Below are 7653 nucleotides of genomic sequence, written 5' to 3' on the forward strand. Positions count from 1 at the left end.
CTATCTTTCCTCCACTGAGGATGGTGAGCTCCTTTGTCAAAGATGAGGTAGCTGAGTACATCTGCATTTGTTTTTGTGTCTTCCAGTCTGTTCCATTGATCCTCAGGCCTATTTCTTTGCCAGTACCATGCTGTTTTTATCACAGTGGCTTTGTAGTATAGTTTCAAATTGGGAATTGTTACACCTGGTGCCATGTGACTGTTGCCTATAATGGCTTTTGCTATTCTAGGTCTCTTGTGGTTCCAAATGAATTTTTGGATTCTTTTTTCTAGTTCTGTGAAATATAGTGTTGGAATTTCAATTGGCATTGCATTGAATGTATATAGCAGTTTTGGTAGTATGGCCATTTTCACTATGTTGATTCTTCCTACCCAGGAGCAGGGGATATCTTTCCATTTTTTTATATCCTCTTCGATTCTCAGTGTTGTTGTCATCTGCATCTCTTGAATGACCAGTGATGTGGAACATTTTTTCAGATATTTACTTGCTGCTTTTACTTCTTTGTTTGAGACATGTCTGTTCATTTCAGATGCCCATTTTTGGATTGGGTCTTTAAACTTGTGAGGTCTGATTTTTTTTAAAAGTTCTCTATATATTCTAGATAGTAGACCTCTGACTAAGGAACAGCTGGTGAAATTTTTTCCCACATTGTGGGTAGTCTCTTCATGCTGTTGGTGGTTTCTCTTGCTGTGAAGAAGCTTTTTAATAAGATGAGATCCCAGTTGTTGATTCTTTGTAATTTAGTCATTCACATATGACTGAGGTTTTGTTCATAAAATCTTTTCCTATGCCAATGTCTTCAAAAGTTCTGCCTAACCTCTCTTCGAGCCGGTTTAGTGTTTCTTGGTTTTTCTTCTTTGTTGTTTTTGGACTGGGGATTGAACTCGGGCCCTTGTGCTTATGAGGCAGGTGTTACAGCACTGAGCTAAATCCCCAGCCCTAGTGTTTCTCTTTTAATATTTAGATCTTTGATCCATTTTGATTTTAGTTTAGTGCATGGTGAGAGGTATATAGGTCAGTACTCAGCTATAAAGAATGATAAATTAGAAACATAAATAAATGGGTGCACATTGAGGCCATACTCATAAGTGAAATAGATAGGACACACAGGTGTAAATACCAAAACATTTCTCTGGTGTGAGAAACTGAAAGTGCACAGAAGAATCAAAATTTATGATAGATAATGTGAAATAGGAAGAAAAGGTCCAAAGGAAAAGGGGAAGTGAGAAGGGTAGGCGAAAGGAAATAAGGGAAAAGTAAAAAATGGAAACAAAGTCTTTATAAATAGGGGAGGGTGGAGTGGGTGAAGGGAGGACAGGGGTATGGGGAAAAATGAGAACCAAGACCTGTCATGTAAAGTACAAGATCCCAATGATGGATGTTAACAGTACTGTATACCTAAAAAGTACCAATAAACTCAATGAAAAGAAAAGGGAGAGGAATTATATGAAAAAAGGAAAAAACTCTTTGTAAATAGGGAGAGGTGGAGTGGTTGAAGGAGGGCAGGGGAATGGGGAAAGAAATAAGAACCAAGATGTATCATGTAAAGGTACAAATTCCCAATGATAAATATCACCATAGTGTATACCTAACATGTACCAGTAAACTTAATTAGAAACATTACATGGCATGTCCACTTGTTTTCATTTCAACACATAAATATTTTAATGAGTTTTCAAAGTGGGAAATAGTTAAATCCATTTACTCTTAGAAGTTTTAACTTTGCTTGGAAGTTATTGTCAATGTTAGAATCCATAGAAAAAGTGGAAGAGTAAGTTACTGAAATGTTAAAAATGGGTATCTTTTAGCAATGAGCTTTTAGTTCATTTTACTTTATTCTTTTTGCTTTATTTTTTTGCCATGAAAAAAAGATATAAATGCAAAACATCTATGGGAAAAGCCACATTAAAACCAGTCCATTTTTCAGGGTAGTCATTTCAATTCATAAATAGCAAATACTTACCAATGCATTTTGTTTACCTTCGAACCCTCCCTAGTTCCTTGTAAGGAAACAACAAAAGGAAGGCATAGAACATGTAAAGAAGTTAAAATTGTTCTTATAAATGGGATCTATATTTAATAAACAAGTGATTTGCCAGTGTTGCATCAGTAAGTGGCTGGGCTAGACTGTTTCAGGAATGGTCCCCAAAGCACATATTATATGCATAGACCGTATGACTTCCTGGGTTCAATGGGATATTAACAAACAGAACACAAGCAGAGGCTTGGAAACACCTTGCTGGCTGGAGAGCATCCTGTCTTGTTGCTCTCTGAAGAAGCCTGGACTAGCCTATTGGAAGATAAGACTCCAAGTGGAGTACATTTGAACCTTCACAGCTGAAGCACATGTGTGTGAGGCCATACCAGGCCATTCAGTTTCAGTAGAGCATCCAAATGATTTCAGTAATCAGGCCAGCTAGCCCAGGCCAGAAATGCCCAGCAGACCTGCAGAATGGCAAGATATAACAGATTTATTTTAAGCCATTAGGAGTGGTTTGTTATGCAGGAAAAAAGTATATGATGACCAAACATGAATTTAATTTTTCTCCCCCTGAAACTCTGTCCTTTCTTATTAAACACCACTGGCTACCAACTCCTGCTAGTATTCAAACAGATGAAAGGGATATTTATGACTCAGATAACATAATATAAATGTCATAAACATGTGTAATTTGTGTTCAACTAAATACTCTTGGCAAAATGTCCACTCATGTGGCTAAGTTGCATATAGTCAAATTTACTCTCGAAAACACATTAGGTCCTGGCAGAGTGAACAGCAAATGCAAAAGTCCTGAGGAAGGTGAATGGGCTCGGAGAAGTAGGTGCAGCCTTGAGGACCATGACTGAATCGTCTTGATCAACAAAAACAACAATCTAGCCGTGAGATTTTTATTTTATAGGGAGGGAACCCAGAGGGAGGTTTCTAAACAAAATTATAGTAAGGTGGCTCAAAAAGTAAGCCAGTCGAGGAAGGACAAAAGGGGAGGGATGGCAGTCATTTAGGGAAGGAACAAGTCATTTAGGGAAGAAACTATTTCCACATTAATAGAAAGGAGGCCCAGGAATCAAAGTCTGCAGCTGAAGCCAAGTTGTCTGCACTTAGTGACAATGTAGATGTGGAGAGTGAAAGCCAAGGAAGCAGTATGGGGGGAAACATTTTGAAAAGCATAAGGAAGAACACGTAACTTTTGATGCCTACTGTGTACCAGGTGGTGTTACATTCTGTGTCTCCTTTAATTTGCATACCAGCCCTCGAGGAGGTAATTCTTCACATTGTATGAGAGAGAAAACTGGACTTGAGGCTGTCAAGCAGCAGTGAGGTCAGGATTGAGCCCAAGTCTGTGAGGCATCTAGTCGGTTGGAGGTGGTGGCACCATGAGCAGTCGTGGCACACTACCTTTAAATGGCTTCATGTATACACTAATACATTCTTCTTAAATCAGCTTTTAGTCCTAAGTAAAACTATATGCATATCAATTTGTATTCTAGGCAAGTGACCGAAAATTTCACCTAAGTTAACTGGGTGTCTTGGACAGGTTGAGTTAATTATCTCTGGAAAAAAATAAAAATGTCAGTTGATCATTCTTGTAAAGTTTGCAAGTGTGTCAGGTGTAATGATTCCCTTTTCGTGTCTGGTTTTCTTTGAATCTTCTCTCTTGTCTTAGACAAGCTCTTAACTAAAGAGAGTTGAATTATGGTGCATTCTGTTGATTGCCTAGGTAACTACCTGTCCTAATTTTCTACCTTGCCTATCTCCCTGTAGAGGCAGAAAATGCCAAATTCTCACTTGTCCAATCTCATTTGCAGACAGAATTGACTACTGTATATGGCCCAGATTTAGCGAGCAAGAAAGAGAAGTATAGGAGGCTCTGGTGGAAGTCGTTCTTACTTTATAAATGGCGTGAGACCTATACGGAGAGTCACTTTTCCTTTTCTACTTTGGACACACTACCATTTGAGAATAGACTTTCTGTAGCCAAGGCAACCATATCACAACCATGTGACTAAAGCGTTCTGAACATTATATAGATCCTTTAGCTTGATGTTATTAGTTTGCTGCCAAATTCGTCTTAACCAATATGATGCTCTTCATATTGAACTGATCTATTTATTGACTGATGTAACTAAAAATTTTGAGACTAGCCTACATGTCTCTTAAGCAGATACTGACACCCATTTTCCATAGATGGTACTTTTCAGAGTTATCCCCCAAAAGGACAATCAAGTGAGATATGCCTTAATAAATGACATGATAAGGGTTCTTCTATTTTTCAAATATGTGTGTCAACAAAAATGATTTTTAAAACTTAAAGTTGGAAAACACTGAGAAGTGTTGATATTTCGTGAAAAACAAACTGTTCAATTCAAAGTAGTCCAAACAGAACACTTCTGATTTGGCTAGAAAGAAGTTGTTATGACAACCTCTAAATACTCCCTCAGCCCATACCAGCAATATTTAGAAGCTATACACTGATAAAAGTTAATTCTATTGTCTGTGATTTCAATTCTGTTGTCACCTAATTTCACTAGGTATTGTCTTATATTCTTTCTTTATGCTATGAACTCAAAAATACCCATGTATAACAGCAAAATATTTGAGGACAAACATTTAGAGAACATTGATTTTATGCAAGCAATGGATGAGAGGATTTTAGAAAATCAGGAGTAAATCTGAAAGCTTGAGGGAAATTAATTGAAATCTGATGATGTGAGCCATTAATGGGACAGATGGCACTGTCAGAAAATCAAAATTCAAAAATAGTATCAAGCTGTTGCTTACTATTAATGACAATATGGCATTTTAGAATAATTTTGCAATTTTTATTGTAAAGTTTCTGAAATGGAGACCAAAAATAAGTAAAAACTAAGAGGAACAAGTAAATGATATAAGTGTGACTAATTAAATGGTATTTGTTGTACTTGAAAAATAAGTTATTTAACATTTTTAATTAGATTAAGCTGATCTGTAAAAGTGAAATTACACATATAATGGGGTGTCATCTGATACTTTGGTATACATATGCAATACGTAATGTTTACGGTAGATTAACCATATCTATTTCCTCAAACATTTACCATTTCTTTGTGGTGAAAACTTTCAAAATCTAGTTTTTGCAATACAGTATATAGCACTATTATGTGTATTCACCATACTGTACAATAGCGTAGCAGAAGTACTTATTCCTGTTTAACTGTAATTTAGTTTCTATCAACTACCCTTTAACTATCCCTTCCTGTTTCTTCTCTTCCTAGCCTCTGGTAGGCACCATTCTTCTCTGTACCCCTGTGTTGCCAACATTTTCGATTGTGCATGAGTGAGGTTATGCAATGTTTGTCTTTCTGGGCCTGGCTTATCTTGTGTAACATAATGTTCCTCAGTTCCTGCCGTGGTGCACAAATGACAGAATTTCACTCTTGATTATGGTTGAGTGATATACCACTGTGTATAGTCCCATATTTTCTTCATTATTTCCATTCCTTGGCCATTATGCTGCAGTGAACATGGGATTGTAGATATCTATATCTCTATCTATCTATCTATCTATCTATCTATCTATCTATCTATACTGATTTCATTTCTTTTGGCTATACACCCAGTAGTGGGATTACTGAATCATAAGACAGTTCAATTTTTATTTTTTTAGGTACTTGCACACTGTTTTCCATAAGGGCTGTAATGATTTACATTCCCATAGTGTGAGAGTGATTCCTTTCCTCTACATCCTCATCCTAATTGTTTGTTATCTTTACTCTTTTTGCTAATAGCCATTGTTACTGGGGTGAGGTGACATTTCACTGTGATTTTGATTTGCATTTCCTTGATGACTAGTGATGTTCAACATTCTTCATGTGTCTATTGGCCATTTGTACATCTTCTTTTGAAAAAAAGTGGCTATTTGGATCTGTTGCTCACACTTTAATCTCTTTTTTTTGGCAGTTAAGTTTTTGGAGTTCTGTCTATATTCTGGATATCAATGCCTTGTCAAATGTATTGTTTGCGAATATTTTCTTCTGTTGTCCAGGTTGTCTCCTCTTTTGATTAATTTTCTTTATTGTGTAGAAGCTTTTGAATTTGAGGTAATCGCATTTGTCTATTTTAACATGTATTTCTTGTACTTTGGAGAGGGGATTGTCCAAAACATTCTTGTGTACTCTAATGTTCTGAAACATTTCTTCTGTGTGTTTTTTTTCAAGTAATTTCATAGTTTTGGGTCTTACATTTAGGTATTGAGTTGATTTTTGTAACTGGTGAAAGATAGGTGTCTAGTTAGATTTTTCTGCATATGGATATCTAATTCTCCCAAACCATTTATGGAAAGACTGTTCTTTCTGCAATGCATGTTCTTAGGACCTTTGGTGGAAACCAGTTGGCTGTAGATGTAGATGTATGAGTTTTCGTCTGGGCTTTTTCCACTGGTCTGTCTTTTTAGGCCAATACTGTGCTGTTTTCAATACTACAGAACTGCAGTACCTTTTGAAGTCAGATAATGTATTGCCTCCTGCTTTGTTCTTGACCAAGCTGGCTTTGGCTATTTGACTTTTGTGGTGCCATATAAATTTAAGGGTTGTTCCTTCTAGATCAATCAAAAATATTAGTATTTTGATAGGCATTGCTTTAGATCCATAGATTGCTTTGAGTAGTATGGATATTTTAATATTAATTCAGTCTATAGACACAGGATGTCTTTCTGTGCTCTCTTCAGTTTCTTTTGTCAATGTCTCAAAATTTTCATTGTAGAAAACTTTTATCTCTTGCATTCAATTTATTCCCAGGTATGTCATTTTTTGTAGCTATTATAAATGGGATTTATTTCATTATTGATTTCTTTTTGAGATAATTCACTATTGTCATATAGCAAGGCTACTAATTTGTGTATATTAATTTTATATACTGAAAATTCACTAAATTCTTTTATTTATGTTTTTTGGTGAAGTCTTTGGAGTTTTATATATAAGACCATGTTACCTACCAACTGTGACAATTTGGGTCTTTTCAAATTTGGATACCATTTGTTACATTCTCTGTACTGATTTCTCTGGCTAGGACTTCCAGTGCTATGTTTAAAAAAAAAGTGATGAAAATGGAAATTCTTGTACCAGATCTTAGAGCAAAAGCTTTCATTTTCCCCCATTTGTATAATGTTGGCTCTTTGCTTATTATATACAGCCTTTATAAGTGGAGTTTTTAATGCCTAATTTGTCTTTTTTTTTTTTTACCATGAAGCAGTGTTGAACTTCATCAAATGCCTTTTTTGCATCTTTTGAAGTATTTTTTGTGCTTCTGTTTATATGATGGTATCATGTTTGTTGATTTGTATATGCTGAACCATCCTTGCATCCCTGGGTTGAATCTCCCTTGATTCATGCTGAATAATATTTTAAAAATGTGTTTATATTAGTGCCTATTAATTTTACAAAATATCAGGTTTTAATGTGTTATTTTCACACATGCATATGATATATTTTTATCATATCCATCCTTCATGAATAATTTTTTTTGAGACAGGGTCTTACTATGTAGTTGAGACTGACCTGGAACTCACTATGTAGCCCAGGCTGGTCTCAAACACAGAGATCCTCCTGCCTCAGCCTCCTGAGTGCTAGGATTACAGATGTGCACCACCATGCCAGCCATGACTATTTTTAATGTCC

The sequence above is a fragment of the Fukomys damarensis genome, unplaced genomic scaffold (assembly GCF_012274545.1).
Source record: "Fukomys damarensis isolate Sample0158 unplaced genomic scaffold, DMR_v1.0_HiC HiC_scaffold_39, whole genome shotgun sequence".
In the NCBI taxonomy this organism is placed as follows: Eukaryota; Metazoa; Chordata; class Mammalia; order Rodentia; family Bathyergidae; genus Fukomys; species Fukomys damarensis.